This window comes from Staurois parvus, unplaced genomic scaffold (genome assembly GCF_062004578.1).
Source record: "Staurois parvus isolate SC_StPar_1 unplaced genomic scaffold, SC_StPar_1.0 ptg000151l, whole genome shotgun sequence".
NCBI classification, from domain to species: Eukaryota; Metazoa; Chordata; class Amphibia; order Anura; family Ranidae; genus Staurois; species Staurois parvus.
In genome coordinates, this window is record NW_028317947.1 from 1,482,501 (window position 1) to 1,496,936 (window position 14,436).

The 14,436-nt window shown below is 40.8% G+C and overlaps 1 protein-coding gene across 1 annotated transcript in view; it reads left to right on the top strand.

Moving 5' to 3' along the window:
- NPEPPS (aminopeptidase puromycin sensitive) overlaps positions 1-14,436 on the top strand; it is a 135,401-nt gene that overhangs the window by 48,682 nt on the left and 72,283 nt on the right. The window lies entirely within an intron of this gene.

Sequence of the window (14,436 nt, forward strand, 5' to 3'; positions counted from 1 at the left end):
CTGCTTATTTTAAATAAAAAAATAGTTTTATGATATAACACCATTGCAGTCCTCTGATCTTCTTCCCCAGAGGGAATATCTGTTTATTGCACAAGAAGGTTCCTTCTGGTGTCTCTTATTATGCTGAGGAGGTAGTGAGTATCTCATCAGTGAGATGGGTGCTGAGTACGAGCACACAAGGGAGTATTGATCTCTGGAAAGTGAGATCAATATTTTTGGTAAGAGGCTGATCATTTATTTGGTGGAGGAATCGGGTTTGCTCATCACCTTTCAAGTTTTGATTGCATCTCAGACAATATATTTTGGATTGAGCACTTTTTCACTTTTTTATATGGCTGGTTTCACTTTTCATATGGCAGACTGCACTTATTATAAAGTTGTGGTCTGTTAGCCTTTTTGTATTGAGAATGTTCACAAGTGTATATTGCATGGCTATAAATGCAGAGATGTGCACCAAGTGTACGTTTACAACCTGATACTTACCTGTGACTGATCTCGATCCATGAAAGCAGAGGCTCTCTGCTCTCACCCTCCTCATTGGCTTAGACACTTGGCCCCCGCTGCTGTCAATCACAGCCAATGAAGAGAGAGCGGGAGGTGGGGCCAGGCCATGCTGTGTGTTTGTCTTCTGAACACACAGAGCTGGCTAGGGAGCGAGCATGCATGAGTGCCCTCGTAGCAGGCAGCTTATTATGGGGGGTAGCAGCACTGGCAGAGGACCTGAGAAGAGGATAGAGGCTCCTCTGTGCAAAGCGATTGCACAGAGCAGGTAAGTATAACATGCTATTTAACCGTTTCAATACCGTGCAATTTTACACCTTCCTGCCCAGGCCATTTTTCAGGTTTCAGCGCTCTCACACTTTGAATGACAATTGCGCGGTCATACAACATTGTACCCAAACTAAAATTTTATCATTTTCTTCACACAACTAGAGCTTTCTTTTGGTGGTATTTAATCACCGCTGGGGTTTTTATTTTTTGCTAAATTAACAAAAAAAGACCAAAAATTTTGAAAAAAAAACACATTTTTCTTTGTTTCTGTTTTAAAAGTTTACAAATAAATAATTGTTCTTTGTAAATTTAGGCCGAGATGTATTTTGCTACATGTCTTTGGTGAAAATAACCCAAATTAGGATGTATTTTTTAGTTTGTAGGAAAGTTATAGAGTTCACAAACTATGGGATAGATCTGAATATTGATCAATCCTGAAGTACTGACAGCCAATCTAATTTCTTGAGGTCCAAGAATGTCAGTACAGATATCCCCCAAATGACCCCTTTTTGCAGAGTAGACAGTCCGACGTACTTCATAAGAGGCATGGCGAGTTTTTTGAAGTTGTATTTTTTTGTCATAATTTTTCGGAAAATGAAAAAATTAAAAAAATTATTTTCACTATTTTTTTTTTTACATACTGTCACCAGTGCAGTACAGCGTCATCATATAACTGGCATGGCGGTGAACAGCGACACTGACTGGTGACGGTATGAAAAAAATATATATATATATTTTTTTAATTTTTTTAATTTTTTTATTATATTTAATTTTTTATTACATTTTTTTAAATTTTTTTTAAGATTTTTTTTTTCATATTTTACTATGACCAAAATAGTACAATGTTACCATAGTAACACTGTACTACTTTGGGGAAGTGATCAGTATTTTTTTTTTTTTTTTTTTTACACAATTTGCTTATAGCAAAGAATTACTTTGCTATAAGCAAGCATTTACCTGAATGACATCGATTCATTCAGCTTTTTTTTTTTTTTTTTTTTTTTTTTTGTGCTTAGCTGTGATTTGGTCACAGCTAATCACATGACATGTGCATGTGATTAGCTATGACCATTCACAGCTAGGCACTAGTATACAATGGATGGCATCATGAATGAAGCCATCCATTGTATACAACTGTCATGTGACCTGCTGTGATTGGTCACAGCAGGTCACATGGTACCGGCAACGGGAGCCGGTACTCGGATCTGTCATCGGCCGTGTCCGAGGTGCACGGGCGGTGACAGATCGCACTGCTGCGTCGCTCTGCAACCGCGCAAACCGCGCATGTGCGGGAGCACGCCAAATGGCGTGCACCCGGAATACAGGAGCACATTTCAAGCCGCCAAACGGCCATTGGCCGGGCGGCTAATGGTTAAAAAAAAAAAAAAATATCCCTTACAATCACTATAATAAATGTTTATACGAGGCTTTTAAAATTGAGAGTGGCTTTCTTTTCATTGTGTTAACATTATGATCATAAAGCGGACAGTGAAGCTAGAAACCAGCACCCTTCGGTCAGAGGATCAGCGATAGGATTGCCTGTTGTGGGGCAGTTTAGAAAAGCTGCAACCATTCTGGATCACTGCAGACCCTTCATCAGGTATGCCCAGCACAATAGGCCAAAACACAGCACAGTAACTTAATACTGAAGAAAACCAGATATAAAGTCTCACTTACAAAACAGAATGCACTCTGCATTTTGTGTCCTGCTGCTACATATTGGGCCTCATGCACACGGAGTTTTTGAAGCCCCTCTTAGGGGTGTCAGGTGTTTTTTTTTTTTTTTTTTTTTTAATTATCTTCAAAGGCTTTTTAAACTTGACTGAACACCTCTGATATGCACAGTGGCATTCTATGAATGTGCAAGTGGAGATCATGTAATTTACCTGCATTTCCTCTACTCTTGTCCATTCACAAAACGCCTTGTATACTGTGACCAGATCACTAAGTGCTTTTTTAATGGATGAGGGGTGAGGAAGGGAACACAATCCCTGCTGTACTGTATGAGGATCGGATTGCTCAGTTACAGCAATGGACAAAGAGCTGTGTGTGTAATGACAAGCATGAATGAAACTGATCTCTACAACAAACAGCCATCTGGACCCTAGGGTTACTCATTTATATATTTATTACCGACACTTATAAAGCGCCGTCAATTTATGCAGCGCTTTACATATTTATTGTATATTCAAATAATTCCCTAATCCTCAAGAAGCATTCAATCTAAGGTCCCTAACTCACATTGATACATACACATACTAGGGCCAATTTAGACAGGAACCGGTTAACCTACCAAAGTACCCGGAGGAAACCCACACAGGCACAGGGAGAACAAGCAAACTCTATGCAGGTAGTGCCAGGGTTGGGCTTCGAACCAACGACGCTAGGCGGAAGTGCTAACCACTTAATCTCTGTGCTGACCCAACATTAGATACAACTTATTTCACTTGTGCTGTTTAAATTTTTTTTTTAAATTCTGTTTCAAAGGTGTTGAAATTCCTGGGCATTTAAGGAATTGCCTGCTCTAGGACATTCTTTTTGAACCAAAAAATACAAGTGAAACTGTTAAGTACAGGGATTACATGCAGTGCATTTATAATGTATTCAGACCCCCTTCACTTTTTTTAGGTTTATGTTGCAGTCTGATACTACAGCTGTTTAAATTCACCTTTACTCTCATTAATCTACTCTCAGCACCCCATAATGACCAAATGAAAAAATAATTTTAGAAATGTCTGAAAATGTATTGAAAAGAAATATCAATTAAAATCACGTTCTTAAGTATTCAATCCCTTTACTTAGGACTTTGTTGAAGCACGTTTTGGCAGCCTCAAGTCTTTTTGGCTATGACATGACAAGCTTTGCACACCTGGATTGGGGGATTTGCTATTCTTTGCAAATTCTCAAAGCCTGAGTCAGCTTGGATTGGGACCTTCGGTTGACAGTTCTTTTCAGGTCTCTCCAGAGATGTTCAATAGAGTTTAAGTCAGGGCTCTGACTGGGCCACTCTAAGACATTCAGAGAGTTGTCCCTAAGCCACTCCTGTGTTGGTATGTCATGTCGTGTGCTTAGGATCGTTGTCATGTTTGGAAGTTGAACCTTCCACCAAGTCTCAGGTCCTGAACGCTGTGGAACAGGTTTCCTGTACTGTTCTCCATACAGCTTGCCCTCAACCCTGACCAGTCTCCCAGTCCCTGCTGTTGAAAAACACCCCCACAGCACAATTCTGCCACCACCATGCTTCACTGTTGGGATGGTATTGGGAATGTGATGAGCAGTGCCTGGTTTCCTCCAGACATAATGTTTAGAATTGAGACCAGACTGTTCAATCTTTGTTTCATCAGACCAGAGAATCATGTTCCTCACAGCCTGAGAGTCCTTCAGGTGCATTTTTGCAAACTCCAAGCGGGCATTCATGTGTTTTTCTTTCTGTTTAGCCACTCTGCCATAAAGCCTAGATCGGTGTAGGGCTGCACTGATGGTTGTTCTTCTTGAACTTTGTCCCTTATCCACATCTCTGGAGTTCAGTCAGAGTGACCATCGGGTTCTTGGTCACCTCTGATTCTAAGACCCTTCTGTCCCAATTTGCTCAGTTTGTCCAGGCGACCTGCTCTTGGAAGAGTCCTGGTCGTGCCAAATTTCCTCAATTTGAGGATTATGGAGGCCACTGTGCTCTTGGGAACCTTCAGTACAGCAGGATTTTATGTAGACTTCCCCAGATCTGTACCTTACAGTTATCCTGTCTGAGCTTTGCTGGCAGTTCCTTTAACCTCATGACTTTGCTCTGTCACAGTATGTATTGTCAGCTGGGGGGGAGAGGAGAACAAAACTGTTAGTAAACAAAACAGTTCTCCCTGTCAGCTCGTGCACACTGCTTTGCATGGCTGTGCACAGCAGAGCCATGCAAAGCAGTGTGCTTACAGTGTAAAGTGCACACTGTGAAACAGCACACAATTAACACTTTGATCGCCCTACATGTTAAGCCCTTCCAGCCCAGTGTCATTAGTACAGTGTCAGTGCTTTTAATAGCACTGATTACTGTATTGGTGTCACTGGGGATGTCAGTGACACCAAGTCAGTTCCCCCCCCCCCCCCCCCGGTGTCAGAATGCACGCTGATCGCTGATATATATATATGTATGTATGTGTGTGTGTGTGTGTGTGTGTGTGTGTGTGTGTGTGTATGTATGTATGTATGTGTGTGTGTATATATATATATATATATATATATATATATATATATATATATATATATACCATTTGTAAACTCTGTAACTTTCATGTAAACCAGTTAATTTACACTTTTTTTTTTTTTTTGTAGCAAAGACATGTAGCAGAATACATTTTGGTCTAAATGAAATTTTATTTATTTTGAAATTTTATTTTTTTTTTTTTACTGAACATGTTTAATCACAAAAAGTAAAAAATATTTTTTTTCAAAATTGTTTTTTTTTTTTGTTTATAGCGCAAAAAATAAAAACCGGTGATCATATACCACCGAAAAGAAAGCTCTATTGTGGGGAAAAAGGACGTCAATTTAATTTGGGTGAAGCATTGCATGACCGCGCAATTGTCAAAGTAACGCAGCGCAGTATCGCAAAAAATGGCCTGGTCAGGAAGGGGGGTAAATCCTCTGGGGGGGGGGGGGGGGGGGGGCAAGTGTTTAAACAACTGTAGTAATAGGCTGCAGCATCGCAAAATTTAAAAAAAAGTGTAGGGGGTCTGAATACTTTATGAATACACTGTGTATAGGTTAGTTAAATAACTGCCTTGGACAGGTTGATGCATTCTGTGATCCCTGGTTTCTCCGTCAGATGGATGTGTTCAGGCTGTCCATTCTTAGTGTGGCAAGGTAACAGTCCAATATATCACAATTGTGTTACCTGTTATATAGCTAATCACTGGCATGACACATTATTAGGATTTATGAGTGTCCATATTAATGATTCCTTCCAACTACCTGTGTGTAAAACTTCCCTGATATCCCTTTGTTGCCTGTATTTCTAATACTCTACATGTACTATTACATCACAAGTCTGGTCTTGCCAGAGGTATTTCTTGGTTGGCTGCCGAGTGGCTTAACACTATAAAATTCTAAGCACATTAAATTAACCTGACAGAGGTACTAACTCTTTCTATGCTGTACTCTGCATTCTTGTAGCACAGCCAATCATAACGATGCCACAGCTTTGCACCGTTGATCCTACGCTGATAGCTTACTGATAAATCACCAGACACCAGTCATATGTTGTACAGATCATTTCCAATGACGATGTCTTTTGAATTACACTGCATATTATCATGTCAAGCACATTTCTATCCATCATTCTGTGTGTTCAATTGCAGCTAGCTGTGTATTTGACAAAGTAAGTCACTAATAACGACTGAATAAATGCGGTAAAATAACGCATGCGGTAAATCTTTCACAACTGTGCAATTCACTACGTTTTGCCGTAAATAACTCATGCAGTAAATATCGTTATTGCAGTAATTACCCCATATTTTCATGCAGTAATTTATCACACCGCAGCTGGTTGTATAAAGAAGCCGCAGCCAAGACCTTAACAGATGACTCATCAGCTGTCATCAGGTTTCCCAATGTAAAAAACAGGCATTGCCGGCAATTATAAATATAAAAAAAGTGTGGGGTCCCCCCACCATCCATACCAAGCTTTCCGGGTATGGTATAGATTTTGAGGGGAACCCCTGCTCCAAAATTAAATTAAAAAAAAAGTCTTGGGGGGAGGGGTAATCCCCCAAAATCCATACCAGACCCTTATCCGAGCATGTCAGGAAAAGGGGGGGGGCGGGCCAGTGAGCGCCCCCCCCTTTTCCTGAACCATACCAGGCCACATGCCCCCCAACATGGGATGCTTTGGGGCAGGGGGAGTTCCCTCCTCCAAAGCACCTTGCCTCCGTGTTAATGGGGACAAAGGCCTCTTCCCCACAGCCTTTGCCGGCAGTTGTGGGGATCTGAAGGCGGAGGGCTTATCAGAATATGTTAGCCTCCTTTAACAAGGGGGCCACAAGATCCCAACCCCCCCTCCCCCCATGTGAGTATGGAGTTCATGGTACCGCTACTCATTCATGGAAAAAAAAGTGTAACCACAGTAGGCAGTCCTACTGTCCCCCTGTGTAGATCCATCATCAATCACAATGCCCGCTGCCGACCCGAAAAAGGAGGGGGGAAAAAAAAAAAGCTTCTCTCACGACGCTAGCTTCCACAATCTGACAGCTCTGCCGACCTGACGGTTCTTAAATATCCAAGGGGGCGGGAGCCCCCTTGTGACATCATCTACCCAGCAAGGAAGACATCAGCTGGTGGCCCCACCCCTTAGATATTTAAGAACTGTCAGGCCAGTGGAGCTGTTACAGTGGGAGCCAGCGTCGAGAGCGAAGCCTTTTTTCGGGTTGGTGGCATCATGATTGATGATGGATCTTAACTACTTGCCTACCGGGCACTTTCACCCCCTTCCTGCCCAGGCCAGTTTTCAGATTTCAATGCTGTTACACTTTGAATAATATTTGGGCAGTCATGCAACACTGTACCCAAACAAAAAAAAAAAAACATAAACGTTTTAACAAATAGAGCTTTTTTTTGGTGGTATTTATTCATCACTGGGGTTTTTCATTTTTGATAAACGAAAAAAGAGCGAACATTTTTAAGAAAATAGTTTTTTGTTAGTTTCTGTAAATAAGTTATTTTTTTCCTTCCCTGATGTGTGCTAATGGGCGGGCACTGATGGACGTCACTGATTAGAAAGTAGTTCTTTACATTGCAGAGGAGAGATGTGGGGTCTTATTGACCCCATATCTCTCCATAAAGAGGACCTGTCAATTATTTCTATCACAAGGGATGCATACATTTCTTGTGATAAGAATAAAAGTGATTATATATTTTTTTTAAACAGACAATGCAAAAAAACCCCAAAAATATGAAATAAAAAAAAAAAGTTTAAAGTGTCCCTGTGCTTGCACGAGGTGGTGAATGCATACATAGGCCATGCCCACATATGTAAATGGTGTTCAAACTCCACACGTGAGGTATCGCCACGAATGTCGGAGCATGAGCAATAATTCTAGTACTAGACCTCCTCTGTAACTTTATACTGCATCTGTAGACATTTTTAAAGCATCACCCATGGAGATTTTTAAGTACCGCAGTTTCACACCATTTCTCGAGCGTGCGCAATTTTAAAGCATGACATGTTGGGTATCTATTTACTTGCTGTAACATCCTCTTTCATAGAGTGGGGTATATATTGTGTTTTTTTTTTTTTTTTTTTTTTTGTAATTTTTTTAAAAATATATTCAGTTTTTGAACTTTCGGTTTCGGCACCAGAATTTTCGTTTCTGTGCACCACTACAGCAAGCTGCACATGAAATCGCACTGACCGGCGGCCTTGAAACTGCGCTACTTCAGGTGAACTAGCACAATTTCAAAGCCGCGTTCGGTGTGAATCAGGGCTTTAAAGTGGTTGTATTTTTCAAAAAGCTTGTGTGGTATTTGACTTTTTGTGTAGATCGTTAATGTCTGAACACATCATAGCGTGTACAAAGTATTCATAATTTACCTTCAAATTATTATTTAAATACCTTTTTATAGTTGGTCTGGGTGGAACCCATTTATGATGTTCACTAGCACATAGTTTGTCCTGCTGAGCTCCTGTACCTCGGGACGTGTTGCCATACCTCATCGTGGGTAATCTCAAATACTGTCAGGATTTTTGTCATATTGTGCTGATGTGAGTCTGTAGTGTGCCTTGGTGTGCCAGGTATGATCTCAGCACTGCTCCTGATGCCAGCTTTAGTCTCCAGTAGGCACCAGGCACAACGCCAGTCTTCTCAGCAGGTTATTTTGCCAACGCTGACAATGTTGATTCTGCAGAGATTCACACTTTAAAGCAAACATTGAGACACAATTCATGCAGGCTTCATTGAAACTTGTTTATAGATTGTTTTTGGTGTATTTTTAAAGAGGACCTGTCACCTACATTATAGCGTTTGAATTTAATTGCGCTAGACATCACATATACTATAGTTTGTTAGAGCAGACCTATAGTAAAGCAAAAACAAAAATCCAACCCTTTTGATTATTATATATTTTATTTTATTTTTTTACAAATCAGGAGGAGTGCTTTATTGAAGACAAGAGTATAAAAGAGCAAATAAACTCATGTACAAAATACAATGCCATACATATTGAACAAATGCATTGATCTAATACTGTCCAACTATACAGTTCATCAAAGCAGTAAGTAGATATGTAAAGAACTGTGTGTATGAAGTTACCACTCAATCAAAAGGGCCCTGAATTAAACCATGGGAAGGCACCGGAGTCTCATAGGGGGATAGTTGTCCAAAAGAAAGATGAAAGGAGGTAGGAAGAATAAGGAGAGTAGAACCAGGGAGATAATCAAGGGAAACAATAGAGAAGAAAAGGGGGGGCATAGAAGGGAACACTCTTTCGAAGGGGACCACACTTTATCATATTTCCAAGGGCAGCCTCTATTCAGATATGTAAGTTTGTACATTGGCAGGGCCGCATCTACAATCATCTCCCAGGAAGACACCATAGGAGGAGTAGAGGAGGACCACCGAAGGAGGATTTCTTTCTTGGCATAGAAAAGTGAAAAAGAAATCAGCAATTTGGTATGATGGGAACATTGCTCATCATCCTGAATCCCCAGAAGGGCTAACTCTGGGGAAATAGGAAGAGGCAGTTTCAACCTGAGATTTATTAAATCAAAAACACCCGTCCAGAAACTGGCCAGTCTAGGACAATCCCAAAACATACAAAGATAGGACCCCAAATGGACTTGACAGTGAGGACACATAGGGTCACGTGTTGGTTATATTCTATGAAGCCTCGCAGGAGTATAGTATACCCTGTGAAGAAACTTAACTTGGATCAACTTATCCTTAGAGACTTATTATTTTTATAGGAAACCAAAAATATTGTTTTGTTCTTCCCCAGAGAGAATTGTTCTGGGACTAGGCATTTTCACCATTTCATCTCGATCTTTACAAAATATTTTAATGGTCTAATCCATGTCCATCTCTTGACAAAATTAGCCCCCTCTCCTTCCCTACCCATCCAGCAGTTTTTGTTTTTTTTTTTTTTGTTTTTTTTTTTATATTTGTTTTTTCACCTTTTTGAAGCATCTAATTTTTGGCTAAGGCTACGTTCACACTAGCGTTGTGTGCAGGCGGCAGAGAGGCGTTTGGGAAGCGTTTTTACCACTTCCCAAACGCCTCTGCCAATCTGCACATTACAGCACATGATGCTGTTCTAACGGGAGCGTTTGCATCGCGTTGTGGCAAAACGGACGCCTCTGGTCGAGTCAGGAGGCGTTGAAGCCTCCTATTCTAGTCTATGGTGCCGCTCCGCAAACGCCCGGTTGGCGTTTGTGGTGCGGTTGCGGAGCGGTAACACCATTCAAACTGCATTATAGGCGTTTGTGGGGCATTTTTAACGCTCTGCAAACGCCTAGCAACCTCCGCTAAACCGCGCATGCCGCGTTTGCTGAGCGTTAAAAAACGCTCCGCAAACGCCAGACCAATGCTTGCCAAACGCTATAGGGGCGTTTGGCAAGCGTTGGTAAAACAGCCAAGTGTGAATGAGCCCTAAGTTTGCAATCCAGGTCATTCACCAGCACAGTTTCTTTGTATGGGAAACCAGTAATCCAGCGCTGCTATGTGTCCACCGGTCGGCTTCTCATGCCGACATTGTCTGCAGACTCTCTTCTACCTGGATATTTACTTGGCTGAGTATAACCGTTGTACTGGGTTAGACCACAGAAGAGTCTGTCCAGGCTAAGGGCTGGTTCAGATCAGATGCACTCCAGTGTGTTTTTATTTTGCACCAAAAATGCATGCATAGTGGATGCACATGGGTGGATGGCCCTAGTTCACACCAGTACAATGGATGTCCTTAGTTCACACCAGTACAATGTGTTCCAATACAGCCAACAAAAGTGGAACATGCTGCATTTTTCTGTGTGGAACATGGCAAGGTGCATCAAAAAGCCATTGCAACACATCAAAAACACGCATTCAGAATTGCATCTGGAACCCAGAAATTGTGCTGTGAACCAACCCTAAGGCCTCCTTCACCTAGATGTTTAGCCACATACATCAGATTCAGATGCGTCCAGGCTTGGACACCACAGGTAACCGCTTGGTGTGCAGCTACATTTGAACTACGACGGCTGCCGTCAGCCTACTAATACATTGTACAGGTAGCGCGGCCACCGCTGTTCACATGCGCCTGTAATTCCAGCACAATCTGCTGATCCTTTCAGTAGGAATCTGGTGCATCCAGCTAAATGACTGTAAAGGAGGCCCGCTCTAAGCCCTTTTTGGGAAAAACATGTCAAAGTGGTATTAAATAGAAAAGCAAATATTTATTATATTGCAGCTTACCCATTCTTAGATGTTATGACCGCGTTACTATTTCTTTTTTAGGCTTTCTTTCCTTAATTTTCACCTGTTGATCTGGTTAGTCTGTTTTTCAACAGAACAAGTTCTGCAGATGCATCGCAGTGTTGAGACAAATAATTAACCACTGACAGGGGTTCTTACAATTATCAGTGTTTATGTAAAACCTTCACCCCAAAAGGAAAACATTTTTGCTGTAACTGCTTGTGTAACTGCTTTTTCAGTGCGAGCTGGAGCTTGGTTTCAATTTAGTGTCTCCAAACCTGCTAGTCTAGTACATCTATCACCCCCCCAGATAGCAATGCTGCTGTATTGGTGTGCTTCATCTAGAATGGGGACTCTCTAATACAGGAGGTATATTACTGCCCATATCACCAGGTGAAAACAAAGGGGGAAAAGCCTTAAAAGAAAAAAAAACAAATTAATGCAGCTGCAAACCCACATCAAAAACACACTCAAGGTTGTGTTTTTGATATTTTTTTTTAGTCTCTTGTCCTTTTTTTTCACACATAAAAAACACACTGGAAACAGTGTGAAAGCTGCCTAATAACGAATATAATTAGTCTCTGCATCACTGCAGTTGTTTCTTTCAAGTTACTTAGTAAACGGTCAGTGACAGAAATATTATCCCGACCTACTGTGCAGTGTAAAGTATCCAAAAGATAGCTATGACCAAGAACTATAACTTTAGAAAGCAGTTTGCCATTCTTTAGATATGTTGGCTGCATTTTGTTTTCCAGACTAAGAACCCTTCTTGTACCCAGCGAAGCAACTGGCCTCAGGTGATACACAGAGATAAGACAAATCCCACTACTTAAGTTGTATCTGTTTATCTACATCTCTTTCTCCTACATCCATTCAAAGTGTAGAATTTACACAGCATCTCTCAGCTTTGAAAAGCAGGGGGCGGAGAGCTAAAGGTACATAATTGCACAAGAGATCTGAGAGCTGATTGGAAGGAAGGGACACACCTCCCTTCACACAGCACACAGGAACAGAGCTGAAGATCTCAACCACAGGCAGTTCCCTCCACTGTCGCCCTTTTTTTTTTTTTTTTTTTATTATTTTTGGTGTCAGGAAAACTTGTCAGAAGTGATTCATGCTGATAGCAGATGAATGAGACAGCTAGCAAAAATGACACTTAGTGCTCTGGATTGAGACAAGTACACGCTATAGAGCTATATGCTTTGTTCATATTTCATGTCTGAGGTTTACAACCGCTTTAACCCCTTCACACCTAAGGGAGAAACAAATCTTAATGCATAATAAGTATAAATCAGCACACACACATATATATATATATATATATATATATATATATAAAATCCTCAGAAATCCCTTAAAGTCATATCAATATCCTTCCCCTGAAGTACTAATAAAACATATATTCATTGACTTAAACCCAAAAACCCACAATTATAGTGAAAAAATCAAGACCCAAAGAGATTACCCAAAAATAAAAAATATCAAATATATATAAAAGAACAAAAATAAAATAAAGTCCCAATATGCAAAGTGTCCAAATAATGTGTCCAAACAAAGATCAATTTCTTGATAGGAAGACGCTTCCTACTCCACTGAAGAAGATGCAAATCAATCACAGGTGCTCTTCAAATACCTCAAAAAACAAAATCTCAACATAGTATATTACCTTTTAAATCCCAGAACTAAAGTGCCACACGTGTATCTTAATGCATAACCACAATTTTGCAATGTTGGCATGTGTTTGTAAAACCGTACATATCATCACAACTACTTTGTACATTGAGGTGAATTATACTTTGTTTTTTTTCAGGACAAATTGGGCTTTAGTTTGGTGGTAAATGGTAATTGATATCTCCTGATTTTTTTATTATCAAAAAAAAACTGGCCCAAAATAGTAAAAAAAAAAAAATTTAATTTAGCTGTGTGTTTCTTGTTACTACCATAACCTACCACCAAAGAACAACTCAAAATAAATTTTCCAGCTCTTGACTATCGCAGCGATACCATATATGTGTATGTTGTTTGTACGCAGAGTACAGCCCAGAAACAATAGTGCACTTTTTGTTTACCTAAAACACACTGCACTAATACCAATTAAAAAAAACAACACACAAATCCTGACCTTTGATTCTGACCCAAACACTTACACTGGCACTACTAGATCAAACCTTCATCTAGGTATTTTTTATTTTATTTTTTTAATATTTATTTATCTTTTTTTTTTTTAACAAACTTTTTTTTCCCTCTATGCAAGGAGCTAGAGAGATGCAGTGTATCTCTCTCCTCCATTCATAGAAAGAAAAAAAAAACACAAGGGGGCCAGGCTGTACAGTGACTGATCACTGGGATAGCCAATTAGAGGCTATCACAGCAATCATGTGACCCAGAATCGGGAGTACTGGGTCCCGATCATTAGAACGGGACTTGGGGCTCTCAGTGACACCGCAGTGTTTGTGCTGGGAGCGCGCTGTGCGGCGCACTCCCAGCAGAAAGACAGGTACACAAATATGCGTCCCCATGGAAAAAAAGCCCAGTTCTGTGAGGCCGCAAATTTGTGTTACATCGGTGTCAAGGGGTTCAGCAAGCACAGAAAATGCCTGTGGTTCTTGCCAGAAATGGTGTCCTTGTCACTTCTATTCACTTAACTGAAAGAATAAACTATCCAATGTTCCTAATGTTAATTGTCCCATCCCCATGTAATGGATATGAAGAGGTGAAAGCATGTTTAAAGCCTGGGCGACAATCGTGGCTCCTCCTATAGAGTAGCGATTAGTGTAGACACCCTAGGAAGGGAGTGTATTCATTCCTGCTGAACCAGCTGAGGTTTGATCCTTCTATGGCTGGATTTAGTTGTGTTTCTACTTGTACAGTTCTTTTTGTAGTTGTCTTTATTTAGGAAAACCATTCTTAAGTCTAGTACACATGGGCCAAATATCAGGTGATATTGGCCTGTTCAATAGAAAACGGCTGACATTTGGCCCATCTGTAGGGCAGATTGGCCAGCTTCTGTCAAAGGGGCATGACTGAAAAAGGTTGACCGATTGGCTCCCGATTTAGCGCTCTCAGCCAATGGCTGGGTGGAAGGAAAGAAAATCGCTCGATTCTTCCATCTACATAGTAAGTGATAGGGAAATCCCTTCTGAAGCGCTCTTGTGTTCTGCCAGCAGGAGGGAGCCTTCCTGGGTGCTAGTAGCTATACCAGGAAGTAATTGCATGTAGAAAAATCCGATAGGCTTGGTTG